Source organism: Sus scrofa, chromosome 1, assembly GCF_054392235.1.
Source record: "Sus scrofa isolate SSC_HxYL_T2T_F1_AM1 chromosome 1, Sscrofa_HxYL_maternal_Yorkshire_Landrace_v2.0, whole genome shotgun sequence".
Lineage (NCBI taxonomy): Eukaryota > Metazoa > Chordata > Mammalia > Artiodactyla > Suidae > Sus > Sus scrofa.
In genome coordinates, this window is record NC_139383.1 from 166,897,085 (window position 1) to 166,912,908 (window position 15,824).

General features: G+C 32.9%; 1 long non-coding RNA gene across 3 annotated transcripts in view; it reads left to right on the top strand.

Annotated features, from left to right (window-relative positions):
• LOC110261625 (uncharacterized) overlaps nucleotides 1-15,824 on the top strand; it is a 128,507-nt gene that overhangs the window by 97,868 nt on the left and 14,815 nt on the right. The window contains exons 3-4 of one of the 3 annotated variants that reach the window (XR_002345992.2): nucleotides 6,053-6,112; nucleotides 11,400-13,883. The exons of 1 other annotated variant lie outside the window; for it this stretch is intronic. This is a non-coding gene — a long non-coding RNA (uncharacterized LOC110261625). Of the gene's footprint in view, nucleotides 1-6,052; nucleotides 6,113-11,399; nucleotides 13,884-15,824 lie in introns of those variants that run through there. One more of the 3 variants, XR_002345990.2, reaches the window with a different exon arrangement.

Consider the following 15,824-nt stretch of genomic DNA (forward strand, 5'->3'; position numbering starts at 1 on the left):
ACCTTTATTCTCTCTGATTAAAAAAAAAAAATTCTGTAATTTTCAAACTTAAATTACTTTAGTTTATTTACATATAATTATCTAAATGATATGACCTCACGTAGCTACCAGAATCAATTCAACTGTCTGCATTGTACTTTTAAAAATAAAAACATAAATCTTGAAACAACATGTGCCATGCACATGACATGATTAAACTACAAAATTTCAGTTTTCAGGTTCATATTTAAGAATGTAAACTTGGAAGCAAAGTTTTTTGTTTTTTTTTTTAAGCTATGGGGACTTTATGAAATAGAGTTCATCAGAGATTTTATTTTCCTACAAAAGTCTAATTAATTCATAAACCCCATCTATCAGCCCCTATTTGCTATCATTCCTTGTTTTTTTCTTTTCTTGAGCCGCTCCCGCGGCACATGGAGATTCCCAGGCTAGGGGTCCAATCGGAGCTGTAGCCACTGGCCTACACCAGAGCCACAGCAACGCAGGATCCCAGCCTCGTCTGCGATTTACACCACAGCTCATGGCAACGCTGGATCCTTAACCCACTGAGCAAGGCCAGAGAAAGAACCCGCAATCTCATTTGTTGGATTTGTTAACCACTGAGCCATGACAGGAACTCTGCTATCATTTTTATAGGAAAAAAAAATTTATAGATACTAGGAGGGAATAAAGACTATTTTAAAGGGAAGGGAAAGAACTCCATCTTCTTATGATGTTTGCATGGGTGTATGAAATGTACAGCAGGAACAGTCATAGCTAAAAATACAGATGTTTTGCTGACAAAGCCGCTGTCGCTCAGTGAACTATTGTAAATATCCTACAGAAAATGTAAACTTTTTCCATAATAAATATACTAATCCCAATAAAAGAAAGCAAAATGGAAGCCAAGGGGGATGGGGAAACTCCCAAGAGCACATCAGGATTTAAATAGAAGAACAGTCCTTTAATTGACACATACCCATATCATGGTTTCAGAATTCCACCACCTTCCTGGCATTTCTTGGATGGTGTGGGTGTGTCTCAAGTGACTCTTAATTATTGTTATATCATTAATCCCATATGAAAATTCTCATTTTAAATTTTACTTTTTCAAGTTCAATAAATAATATTCTCTCCAAATAGATTTTTAAGTAGATTTTTTTAAAAGACAAAACCAACCTCCCAAAAGGCTTATTGTAAATGAACTGGATAAACACAACAGTTAACAAGAAGGTGTCTAAGAAAGGCAAATACTTATTTGATTGAATCACAATGATGGAAACATAATTCTTCATATTCCTTCCAAGAAAATGTTCATGTCTTTGGAAAGATTAAACATTGTAGTAAGAAATATTAGGCTACAAATTTATCAGTTAAGATAAGAGATTCATTTATTAGTGAAGAATTTTACTCTTGGCAAATTAGGCTCTGAAAAAGTCTGTGGCTTCTCTCCTTACACCCCATATCTATTAGGTGCCTTGAAGTGGCTGGTTATTTTGATAAAATGATGAAAAATTGTATTTGTGGAACATAATGACTAGGCTACAAGTATTAAGGAAAAGAAATTAAAAGACTAAGGAAAACTTAACCTATGACACAGATTTCCCCCCTTCACTGTCCCTCTACCCCACCTTGGACTTGATCTATGATGTGATCATCCTTGTTATTCAGAACTGAAAAGGGAGTTTTTTTTTCACTTAAAATACTCCCACAGTTTTTAGTTTCATAGTCTCTATTTTCTAAGTCATGGGTATGAGAGAATAAGTATGAACTTAAGTATGGTCATAGTAAAATAATTACACTGCAATTTTGTCTCACAGAGACCACACCCACATTATGGACAATAGTAAACATGTTGCTAAAGGATGAATATGCCATTCTCCCTCTTCTATAGTTAACAAGGATATTCTGAGTTAGGCATATGTCACACATTACTTCAGGAATACAATAATTAGAAATATGCATCCATTACTTTGGGGGACCAATGAATGTACCCTGATTTTCAAACTGAAGCTAACATTAAAAATGAGCATTTTCTCATGTTCGCATTTTTTACACTTCTTAGAAGCAGCTGAGGCCAGAAGCATAAATGCTAATATTCCATGAGAACAGCTGTTGTTATGGTATTTCTGGACTAGCTGCTTGCAGAAAGATTAAATCTTGCTGTAAAGCTTGCATTTTCTCCTAGAGCTCTCAGCTCAATTTCACAAACTTGAAAGGTTTGAGTAGGTGAGATACAATTGCGATAAGTAACCCTGGTAAGGTTATTTTTCTGAACTAAAACAAGCCTTTAAATTTCTTTCAGCCATAATGCATCTCCGTTAATACTGAATATTAAGGCCATGAATTACAGTTGAAGCCACGAATTTCCAACCTGTAGAAAATGAGAAATTCTCCAAATTGGAAAAGGAGATCTGGAGTTGAGAGAACTTGTTATTTTTCAATATCTAGATATGTTTATATATGTGTATGTATATATGTTAGTATTTACATCTGACATATATTAGAAATGAAAATTACTTAAACCTCGTTAAAAGATTTCGTCCACTTCCAAAGAGAATCAACAAGAAACCATGAGATAATGGATAGTAAACCAATTTACTATCACCAACAGCTACAGTTATGTCTTTTAACATAATTTGAGTGAACTGGTTTCTGCATAGCACATACATGGCTTTACTCCTAATAACAAAATTGGAGAGTTTTTAAATATACAACTCATTCAAGAAATATGGGTAACTTTATACATCTTAGAAATAGCTATATTACATTTAATTGAACTCTGGTCTTAATCTGAGACATCTATTTTATATCAACAAAATGTAAATGATAATAGCATTAAGGAGAAAAGGCAATCACAATAAAAGTGATACATATTAATTGATATATATTTATAAATTATATATTAACTATTTGATATAATGCAAATATATTTAAATATATTTATTTTTAGCAAATATAAGTAGTAAGTAATGCCAATCAATCAAGTCGGCAAATGTTAATTAAGTATCCACTCTGTATTTTGGGTTCCCCAATGACTTCAAGTAAAAAAAATATTATTTTAAAGAAATATTTAATCAATTCAGAGGGGAAAAAAAGATTTAGGTCCCTCAATTATTCAACATACTGTTCTCCATAAACAAAAGTCCAATCTGGTAAGAAGGACTTCACGAACAAGAGATAAGTGTTTGTTCTGAAAGTATTAAAATAAGCTGAAAGAAGAGAGAATTCAGCTAGGATGACTGTATTATTAAAGTGAGCTGAGTGACCAAGTGATCTCAGATGTGGGAAAAGGTTATATCTTGACAATAATTTGTGATATGTAAGTAGTGGGATAACAGATTGATAATGATGAAGTAATTTTTCCTGAATTTCTAATTATATATAATTATATACCTCCTACCTCATTTATCCAGGCATTGCTGTTTGTTTACACTGGTAATAACTGCCAACTGCATAGATAGGGAAATGATTCAGAAAGAGATAAGATTGGGTTAGTCCCTCAATGATCTCTTGCTATGAGACGAGAAGGTACCTGTGAGAGTTAGGTAGAACAGTGTGTTCGAAGCAAAAGCATACATATGAATTGCTCTCAGGTTATTCTAAGGTCTGTGGCTTCTCTCCTTACACCCCATATCTATTAGGTGCTAAGCAATAATTATTTAACTTGTTCAACCAAAAGGTACTTTCACTTCATCTTGAGTTTCTTAATCCAGTTCTCAGAACAAACACAGGTTTGCATCACAGGGAAAAAATTACATAAAACATGACTTTGCAACATGTATCCTATTTTCAAAGTAAACAGTCTTGACCCCAGATGAGAAAGGGACAGCTTTTTCAATAAGAACAAAAGGAAAAAAATATATAAATATCTGTGATTTTGAAAGCAAAAGAAAAAGCTTTAAGTCAGAAAATGGTCAAAAGCCGCAAGACCTTTTTAAAGACAGAAAGTAAACTTGAATTAGCTAAAATAAATGATTGTATCTTAATGGTCCTCCCATTTTCATTATTCTTATATTGTAGGAAAGGAATGAAGTAGATTTACCTGTAAATTGATCAAACTTAATTGCTTCCCATTAGGCTTTTACTATAATCACTCTATTGAAACTTGTTTCAGATAGGTCATCAATGACATTATTGATCAATTACATTATCATGTTTGAAATTTTGATCTTTCAATATTTTTCACCTTTTAGACTTTACATGTGAATTAAAGTGGATTCTTCAACAATGTGTTTATTCATTTATCCCAACTATCTATCCGTTCATCTATATGTAATATCGATAATCCAGGGAGTTAGCACTTTTGATTTCAGTCACTTAGCTTTGAAATCTCAGAACTTCAAAAGTTATTCAAATCTTCCTTTTCCTAATTAACCATTTAAATTATTTTCCAATATTTTAAAACTTTGTTGCCACTCTGAGGCCTACATGTTTATTTTTTTCTCAACATATTAACATTCTCAGTCTTATTAAAGTTCTATTGTAATAGATTCCTCAAGTTTCTTGGTAATTGTAATTGTCCTAAGAATGCTATAAACTGTTTTCAAAGAATTAAAGTTAAGAATTAAAATGATTATGGATGTTTGTTACCTAAAGACCATGAGTTCTGCAACTAAACTGTATTCTCAATTACGTGTACAAAGCCTCTGCTACAAAAGAAAATCCTGTTTCTAGATAGAAACATGACATATTTCAACTCTATTCTCTATCATATAACTTTATTTTTATCTCAATATAATAATCATAATGTATTTCAGTAAATATTTCAAGTTTTCAATTGAAGGAACAGATATATAATCTATAGAACACATCATTCCAACATTTAAATATGTTGAAGAGATGTTATTACACTGATTTGTGAAATAAGAGTAAAGTTTTGAGTCTTAACTGGTGTTAACAGGTAAGATTTTGGGAAAAGAGGCAGTGCATATCCTGTAGTTCTACGCAAAATTTTGACTACATGTTTATGGCTAAGTGACTTTCTGTCTCATTAATTGTTCAGGATGGTTTATAACACCACAAGGTCTGAGAACCATCTGTGTCATGAATTTGCTGACAGCAACATAGCGGATTTCCCTGACATGGAATAGTAATGCCTATACTTTTAATTAAGCAATATAGTTCAGGAATATACATTGTTATACTTTAGGTCTTTTTTTTTTTTTTAAATACAGAAAAACTTCTAGGAACTCCAGTAGGATTGAAACTTCTTTCTGAGAAATTGTGATTGATCATATTCTCAAATTTATAACTTTTCTTAAGTAGTACACACTGAATCACTGACTATCTTTCAGGATGATGAAGTAAAGCTTTCCCCCTATATTCTGCGTTTTTAAAGTTTTACACAAAATAGGTTGTTAATGTTTATATAAATATACAAAAGGGTAACTGAAACTTGTAAGGAAAATATTCAGGTTCACTGTAGTCAGTGTCCACACTCTAGAAACATAAAAATGCCAGAAATTTTATGCTTGAAGGGAAGATCATGTATGCTCAGTGAACTAAATTTTTCTTTAATAGGTCATCAATTTGAAAATATGCATTTTCTAGATAATCAAAATTAAAAATGTTGATAGGGTGATGCTTAAACAGAAGTAAAAATAGCTCATATTTTTTCATTTCTAATATTTTTACTTCAGAAATGAAGAGAATTCAAATCACTTCCTCATTTCCTCTCCATAGTGCATTTAAAAAGCTCTTCTTTGTTTTGATAAGAGATTACATAAATCACAATACTAGTCAACTGCTCTAGTATAAATGTCTTTGAATTTGTATAGTTTTTTTTACATCAGGATCATTAGATTATTAAGGTTTACTTTTATGTAATGATAAAAACAAAGATATGCTGAATGAGTGATCAGAAAATATCTTAAGAATTATTAAATGCATTTTAAAAACAAAGTATCAAACTTATGTGTTATGGAATCCATTTTAGGATGCTGAAGATTGTATGTTCAGAATACTCAACGGTTTGGACAAAATTGTCAAATTTATTTATTTAATAAATTCTGTAAATTTGTTTATGGTTCAACAAAACAAATTTATTTTTACTATGTTTTTTCTTTTTTAGTAATGTGTAAACTTACCTAAAACAGGATATGTATATCTTCAGTGTACAGCTATTTTAAGGGTAAGCTCTTAATTTTTACATATCAATGTTGAACTATATTTTCAGGGTTTTTGCCATTTTTAGGTTAATTTATCTTTATTTGTAATTATTTATGTATTCTAGATATGAGATTTTTGCTAGATGCATGAATACAAATACCTTCTTTTAGCCTACAGCTAACATTTGCAGTACTTTAATATTTTTCAATGAACAAGTTCATAATTTTAACAAATTCAATTAATTAATCCGATCTTTTTTTTTTTTCAGCTGCACCCATGGCATATGGAAATTCCTGGGCCAGGGCTCAAATGTGAGCCATAGCTGTGACCCTATACCATAGCTGCAACAATATTAGATTCTTAATCCATTGCATCAGGCTGGGGATATTGAACCCAGGCCTCATCAGCTAACTGAGCCACTGCAGAGACAATGCCAGATTCTGAACTCAAATCACCATAGCAGGAACTCCAATCTGAACTTTACGGTTGATATTTTTTTTTAATTTTTGACATAGAAGTCAAATATTTTGTTTTCTACATGTTCTATTGACTTAACAGTAAATTATGCTTAGTGAATTCCCACTAAGCTCAGCAGGTTAAGGACCTGACATTGCCTCTGTGAGGATGCGGGTTGATCCCTGGCTTCACCCAGTGAGTTAAGGATCCAGCGTTGCCACAAGCTGCAGTGTAGGTCATAAATCTGACTTGGATCCAGTGTTGCCATGGCTGTAGTGCAGGCCTCAGCAGCATCTCCAGTTCAACCCCTAGTCTGGAACTTCCATATGCTACAGATGCGGCCTTTAAAAAAAAAAAGAAAAGAAAATTTTATGTCTTTTGCTAAAGTTTAAGGATCAATTTTCCATAAGGAAAGCATGATATAAATGAGGTCTGAGGTAAATTGAGGGACAGCTGATAAGACTTTCTGAGAAAGTTGGTTTTACTCAGAAATAGGAAGCTATTGTGAAATTTACTGAAAATGATTTCATTAACTATTAACAGTGGCTTCTACTTTGAGACTTGTTTAGAGAAGATTAGATAGAAATGAGATAACCACTTAGAAGTCATTATCAATAATACAAAATATAATGGTGACTTGGAAAATAGTAGCAGTGGAAGTGGTGAAGAATAAACCCTATATATTCCTAGAAAAAAAGACACAATAGAATTTTTCAAAGAAAGGGCTGAACTCTGAGAGAAAGGATAACTTTAAGAATTTCTTGTGCAGCTAGAAGGATAGTAAGGCCAGTAAGTAACGGGGACATGGTAGGTGAAACTTTGGAAGAAACATTAGAATTTTAGTTTAGCGCTATGTTAAGTGAAATACAGTTGTTAAACACTAAGTGAAGATAGCAGACATGATTTTTACATTCACAAGAGAATTTTTCTGAAGACATAATTTGTCAGTTTTCAAGCTGTATGTATTAATGTGTTAATGCATTATATTACTACAAGACTGAGTGCAAATAAATAAGAAAATAGGTATAAAAATTTTGACTCACAACAATCACAAATTAAGGGTGAATGTTAAAAGAATCACCACAGAAAGCTGAGAATGAATAGCAGTAGTGGAGGGAAGAAAAAGGCACGTGAAATGTTACTTAAATCACATGTAACAAGTGTTCCAGGTGGAGAGAATAATGGGTAATATCACAATGAGATCAAATAGATTACTGAGAATTCCCTATTGGGTTTCACAGTCAGAAGATCACTAGTTATCACAATGTGATTAATTTCTGTAATGTGATGGTATGTGTGAGAGTGGATGGGAGGAAAGAAAATGAAGGCAATAAGCTTAACTGTTTGTAAGAAATTAGCTAAAGGGGGAATGATTAGGTGGTATTTGAAAGTTCAGGTAAGGTCAAGACAGTTGATTTATAAGTTTTAAGAAAGGCAAGCACATATTAGCTCAGATGAAAATAATTCACTGGTGAAAAAATTTATGGCGAGAGGGGGAAAAAGAAGTGGCATAGTATTCTAGAAGTAAAAGGAGAGGGAAAACAGATTCTAAAGGGTTTGACATAAAAAGGAGTAGAAACTGTCACCTACATGGTAAATGTATAGAGGTATGTAGACATATGGGGAGGTGAGAACATAGTAAAGTTATTCTCTCGTTAAGTGTTGGGACTTGCTTAGAGAACACATGAAATTTTCTGGAGAAGGGAAAATAAATATATTTGGGAAGGTAGAATAGAATTCCAAGTATTAAGAATTCACTTTGTTTTGTGGTTAAGATTTTCAAGCTAGACAAGTCTATACTGTTCTATAATTTTCTCCAGGTATATTCAAATTTAACAATTGTTTTTCCAAATAAGTATGACGAAAAACTGTTGAAGACCTAAGCAATAAAAATTCCAATAATTTACCATGGGTTTTTAAATACATAAGGATGAAAGATAACAGATTGGAGGAGTTGAGTAGGTTCCATGGATTGGGTTTCTTTTAGGTCAAAGGATTATTGAAGTCATGCTACAAAGCGAGTGAACTAGAAAAATAGGAGATGGTGATTCCAAACTGTCTTGTATGAAATTATGGTTGTAGGGGGATAGGCCTAACAAGGTCAGGAGTGTAAAAATTAAAAATAACTTACTTAGATGGGGGGTGAGGAACAAGCTCATTGGAGGAAAGTTGGAGTAGGTTGGAGAAAAGGAGAGAATGTATGAGCTAAAGTTATGGATTAAAATTAATTTATGGATTGGTAAAGGATACCAACAATGAGTCATGGGTAATATAGTCTGATGACAAGTGATACAAATGTGGGGGTTTTAGGGAGAAGGGTAGGAGCATAGTCTGGAAGCAACAATAAAGAGTAAGCAGTTTTCTTCTTTCGCCAATGGTTTAAGTCATGAGAAAAAAGAGTAGAGGCCAAAGGCTATAGGCAAAGCAGAGATTTTAAGAGCTGTTTTTCAATTACAGCAAGAATAACAGAGTTGTTTAAAGACTTAGCATAAGAAAAGTTTGTTCAATCATGGACTACTATTACTTTAAAGTCAAAGTGTTTCAGAAATTAAGCATGGATGAGAAACTAGGGTTCCAATTGAGGATAAGCAGAATGTAAGGTAAAAGGATGGGAGATAAGGAAATCTTGGACCTCTGAATATTAACGTGGTAACTAGAATTAACACACAGATAAAGAACAGGATGAGATGGACTAATAAACTTAAGGCAGGTAGGGATAGTGAGAATTGGTGCTGGAGAAGAGGAAGAAGAGAGGTGACTGTGGTTCCCTAAATGTTTGACAATCTAATTCTTATGAATATAACTGTCAGAGGACCCCCAGCAAATTTTCTAGGACGGGGAAAATTAAAGAATTTTTAAGAGAATCAAGAAGCAGAGAGTGGTGGCAGTCAAAAACACAATAGCTTCTGTTCAGGTTTTTGTATCAAATATCTCATAATCTAATTTCCTTTGACCTGGACTGTATACTCTCATTCTTTTTCTGTGTTCCATAGGTTAGTGTGATTCCTATGAGAAAAAAATATGGAAAATGTTAAGTTTTTTATATTGAAGTTAAATGTGTCTTGTATTTTGCAATGTCAGTTTTTCTTCTTAGAAATCAATATGGCTAAGAGCTGGTATAAGAGCTCTAATCATAGTTGTTGCTTTTGTATGTTTTTCAAGTCTTTATTTGGCAAAACAAGCCTATATATTGATTCCTATTTTAGTTACTGTTTTCTTGTTTAAATGTTACTACTTGTGAAATGCATAAACCCTGGAAGCAGTGACGTACTTAATAAAGTCCAAACATTATATGTAGTCTAAAAGATGCTCTCCATTTTGACCTCTCCCTTTATCTCTTCAATTTCTGCCTTTCATGCTTTATATTCTATGGCCTAGCCAAACCAAATTCCTATTTCCTGCATAGTGGTTTAAAACCTCTGCAAATTTTGACATTGTGGTGCTTTGCTTTACAATATTCTTCTACCAATCTCTACCTGATAACTCTTGCTTACCCACCCATGGAGATATGGAGTATTTTATCTCAGACATTCCATCCTTTAGTTCTTAAAGTACTTCGTATTAGCAAATTAGCAAGACAGAGAAACTGTCAATTCTAATTCTTAGTTCTTACTAAAATGCAAAAATAATCATAACAAAATGAGAGCTCCTAGGGCTCTTCCTTCTCAATAGCAAAGGGAACAATATCCATTTAACCTTGTTACAATGCATCCCACTGAATGAATCATTCTAGTCTTGGAACTTAATAAATAAATCTGACCATGATAATGAAAGCAACTATACATCCTCCAAATTTGATGCACTCCTTTTTGAGGTTTTCGTGTGTTCTACACTTATTTAGGTAATTTAGTTGTAGCCACACTAACAATATGAAACAAGACTAATAATTTGCTTGGTCTGAATAATGTAAGCATTCAAATGAGATAACCTAGTTTCCTTGTTTGAAATTGATAATAATTCTGTCCTTTATTTTAGTACCTATTTCTTCATATTACTTTGTGTTGTGTGGTTCATCAAGGCAGATTTGGGGGAACAACTCAATACAGGTTATTCAGTAGCTACTCCAGCAGTTGCTTGGAAAGAAAAAATAAAAATACATATTTCTCTAAAGTGTATTTTTTCAAATTTTTGCTTCAGATAGCAAGAGTAACTAACAGGAAACAGGAATCATTTTGGATTGTTGCTGGCATTTGGCCTCTGTTTGCTGGTGCCAAGTAGAAATCAGAGACAGAGTTTTGGGTAAAGGAGAAAAAAATAGCTTTGCCAGGCAAAGGAGGGTCACAGCAGGCTAATGCCTTAAAGACTGTGCCCCTCTCCCCCCCTTAGAAAGAATTGAGAGGAGTTTTATAGTAAAAAGAAAAACAGGTTTTTCAGACAGGAATCAGGATTGAGACAAACATGCATTCTTCTTTCCCTGGGGGAATCTTCGTCATCAGAGCTGGAGTCGGGATGTTCATGTGGGTTATTGCCTAGAATAAGAGCATTTTTGAAAAGGGCATATCAATCAGAAATTAGGACAAACCAGGAAAGTTCCTGAAAAACATCATGTGCTAATAATCTTTAACCCACAAGCAATTGTGCTCAGGGTGCCTAATCTTTAGCTTACAGGTGGTTGTGTTTAGGGTGCAATTAAGTCTGGAAGAAGGACAAGGAAGGACTCAAAGCTATTCAATTTCAAGATGTTCATTCAAAAAGAAGCATGAAGAATAAAACGTTTCTCCTAGGTATATAAGATGCCTATATTATTATGTGTATTCCTTGAGAGCGAAGCAGGATACTGCCCCAAGGCTGTACTGTTGTTGCTTGACTGTTCCTCCCTTCCCTGATCAACAACTGTTTGAACCTGTCCTTAGGAACTCAGGGAAGGTCATGTGGCTGAAAGAGGCCCATTTCCTAAGAACAAGAAATTGGGGACACAGGCTCTTGCATCCAGGAGCCCCATAGGGCCGTGTCCAGTTTCAGGACGAAGACAGTTATATCAGCTCCCAAAACAACACAAACAGGCAATGAATTCACCACAAAAGTTTCAAAAAAGCTAAATAATAAAGCTAGCCAATTTAAAATAAATGTGACTTTCATTTCAAAGCACTTAAGACATGATGTGTAATTATTTTATCACGTACATGTATACTCTGAAAATACATTCTTGTAGAAGTTTACATTTTCAATTCTCTTGAACATATCATTATATTTAAAATTATAGTATGCATAATTTTCTTCAGTATTTTGCTTCATGTTTTTTAATATTTCATAAATATAATTTTAGTAATTGCATAATATGTAATTATATTAATATGATTTCTTAAACTATTCCTTTAATACTAAATATTTCAGTGTTTCTTTTAAGTTAAAATGAAGATCTTAATATGTTAAACTATGTTAAACAATTTTGATTTTATGATTCATTCTTATAGGATGAACGATTAAGTAAATTGTTGTTTGTGTCAAAGGGCACATCTTAATTTGTTCCTGCTTCTAAACTTTACATTCTAAGTAGGTTATACTAAACTGCTTTACTATCAGCAGTGGATTAGAATACCAATTTCACTATACTTTCACCTGCTTAACACGTCAATTTAAGCCAATGATTAATTAGTCCATAAATAATGAAACCCTGTAGCAGGCTGAAATCATGCTGGATACTGTGGGAGGAAACATGGACCACAGAAAGAGTCCTGAATATTCAGGTCCTTGTAATTCCCAGGGACTAGGAAAAGTATTCATCTTCAAAATAAGTTTTGAGGGCAAGACAATGTTTTTTTTTAAAGAAACAGTCCAATGTGTCTCCCTTGGGGTTCATTGCCATACACTGTCATAGCTCCAAATAAGGTTACAATTATCCATGGCTACTAGGAAAGGGAAAGGAAAATAAAAATACCAAGGCTAAGGAATATTTCACATAATTAAAAGTTGAGAAAAAGTCAATTTTGGTACTGTAGATTTGTAGATTCAAGTTTTCTAGGTTTTCCTTAAATGCTGAATGTTGTTTTCATCACAATGATAGAAGAAAACCAACCTGAGAGAGAGACTCAGATACCAGTACATTTACTATATCGAGAATGGAAAGGGTCCATGTCCTCTGGTTGAGATTTCCCTCCTCTGCAGATTTAAATGGCTCAAAGATTCTTTAGCATTATTTAGTTAAAACAAAAACAAAAATCCCTTGTCAAAAATTACTGAATCTCAGGACCTGTTGTTTACATAGTTTCAAATCTAAATTCTAAGTTATGTCTTTGTACATAATTATTTACATAGAATTTTTCAAGCTAAAATATTTACATATTTAAAATGGCACTGAATATTTTCAAGGGTCAATCAATACCGAGTATGATCCAGTTCTAGTAAAGTAAATATGAATGGGATTGAATTCACTTCTAACATGCTTTCAAATATATAGTAACGCCTTTCACCTTTGGAATTTTCTTTTATCTAGAGAAGAAATGTTGTCACTAAAGAAGGCTTTAAAGTGAAAAACAACTTCAGGCAATATATTTCCCTTTTTCCCTTTGTCATTCTGAAATCCCATTTGGAAGTTAGATTCTCTAAAAGGAAAGCAGGTTGGAGAAAAGGTTTGGGTAGGGGATGAGTGAAGTATGGAGTGAAAAGAATGAAGTGGGGGAAGGGTCTCACTCACAAGCATGCCACTGCTGCCAACTTCTAGAAGGAGGAAAAAAAAAAAAGAAAACTTTGAGGTACTAAGGAGCTTTTGGACCTTGAAAAATGAATAAAACATTGCATTTGAAATCCCTTTGTGCACTACAACAAAGAGATAAGTTTTATCATAAAATAAAAATTTGACAACATCAGCAAAAATGTCTAAGAAAATTGAATTTACAAAGAATCATAAATTAAGCAAAAAAAAACTGAGAAAGTCTTCCATATGTGTTTGAAAGTTGATAAAACATTCTTTGATAGATGAGTTTTTCAATTAATGATTATATAGATTTGGATTAATAATTCCTTAAGTAATTTAATTTATGTAAATAAGTTATTTGCCCTGTAAGCAGGTTCAGTTTGATCATAGCAGATTGTGAGAACTGATTTTAGGAGACAGTTTGAAGTAGTTCATGTCTTTCAAACATACCTATTTATCACTTTCCCTCTGAAAAAATATGTAAGTCAAATAGTTCATCACTTAAAAGTAGTTCACCAATTGTTAGTGATAAGTTTTTACAAAGTTTTTAATTTATCAAACTACTATAAGTTATTTATTGTATTTATTTGAGGGTTGTTAAGTATATGTTGTAAATAATGTCCCCTTCGATTGCATTGGGTATGATTCCTACATTGCTCTTCTTTTAAATATTTGCATCAGAATAAATTATATATTATTTGAATATTGCTGTACTTAATTTTTTTGTATTTAAAAAATTGAGTTAATCAAATTGCTTATAAATTGTTACTAGAAGAATATAATTTGAACCAATACTTGAGAAAGACATGCTTTTCATCTTACAAAATCAGAACCTACCTCTTACAAAGCTTAGTGATAATTATTTTCCTAGGAATATCTGTCCAAAAATTTTGCGTTTTTAGAATTTTGAGTAAAGTTACTGGCATTTTAGCTTAATTTCTTATAAAAATTCATTATTAAAATTTAATAAAAAGGACATTTGTTATTTTGATCTGCAGAAAAGGAAAACATTTTCTTCAATCTTTAGGGTCCCTGGCTGGAACTAACCATTAAACCGACAAGGACAGATTAACAGGAGAAAAGCCTAAACACATTTAAAACATGTTTTGCACGTACATTTATCTCTAGGGTTGTCATGCTTGGTTTTATACTCATTACATCAGATAACAAAATATGGCTGGGAAAAGTGAAAAGCAAGAATCATAATTCTGGACTTGATAAGAAAGGAAGGGGAGAAGTAGGATATGTCAGTGATCACCCCAAACTGTGGACACTGGGCCAAGTTTAACCTAATGCTTATTTTTGTATATAAAGTTTTACTGGAACAGGTATTTTTTTCACATTGTTTTCCAGCAGCAAATTTAGAGTTGAGTGATTATGACAGAGACCATATGACACCAAAACACATGTATACCTGTGGCTGCCACAACAAAATGCCACAATGTAGGTGGTTTTGAAAAACATGTATCTGCTTTCTCTAAATTCTGGAGGCTATTAGGACGTGACCCAAGGTGTTTGTAAGGTTAGTTCCTTCTGAAGGAGTGAGGGACTCTCATTTCCATTTTCCTTAGCTTCTGGTGCTCACCAGCAATCAATCCTTGACTTTCTTGGGCTTGTGGACCTATGACTCTTTGCTCCCATCATCACAGAGCATTCTCCCTGTGTGTGTGTGTCTGTATATCTCTTCTCTCTAAAGACATCCATTCTATAGGATTAGGGGCCCATCCTACTCCTGTATGACTTCATCCTAACTAATTACATCTGCAACAAGCTTGTTTCCAAATAAGGTGACATTCTGAGGTTTAGGAAGCACATATGTTTGAGGGGGACATTCTGTAACCCAGCACACTTATACTATCTCTCCTTTTACAGAGTAAGTTTGTTGTCCCAACAATGTTTATGTCATTGTGCAAAGCACTGGAATGGGAAGGTTAAATGCTACACACAGCCCCAGATGGGTTGTGTCTTCCCAAGCATCCTCCAAAAATATAACAACACACCAGCTACTATCCCAGTGATACTAAAATAGTCAAAAAGTATGATACACAATAAGCAGACATATTATGCAAATAACAAGCTGATTCCTTTTCTATATTAGATTAGTCAAATTACTTAGATTAACATACAGATAGAAGGCAAAAATTATTCAGAGCATTTTGTTGAAGGAATTGTGTTAATCTCTTTTAATTTTTTGTGTTCTCAAGTCTGTGGCTGATGTAAAAAGAAATGGAAAGTTGACATATATAACTTAGGGAATAAAAGGCTTTTTATTATTTGGATTGTAATTTGAATTTTCTCATTCAGATAAGAACCACTTGAAGGTTTATTGATTTACCACTAGTTAAATAAGGATTTAATATTATTTTCCTTCATATATTTAGGCAAAGTGTACTTATAAGTCATATTTGTTGAATAAAAAATTTATAAATTATAACATGAACCATATTTTTGTAGTGTTTATTATAAAAATTAAACTATACAGAAAAGCAGAAAAATGAAAAGTTACCCAACATTGTACCCTCTCCTATCCAGAAATATCCACAGCCATAATATGAGAAAACTCATTCCACATCTTTATTAAATAAACTGATAAAAGAATAAAAAGAAATAATTATACCAAAAAATGGAATCACACTGTACATAC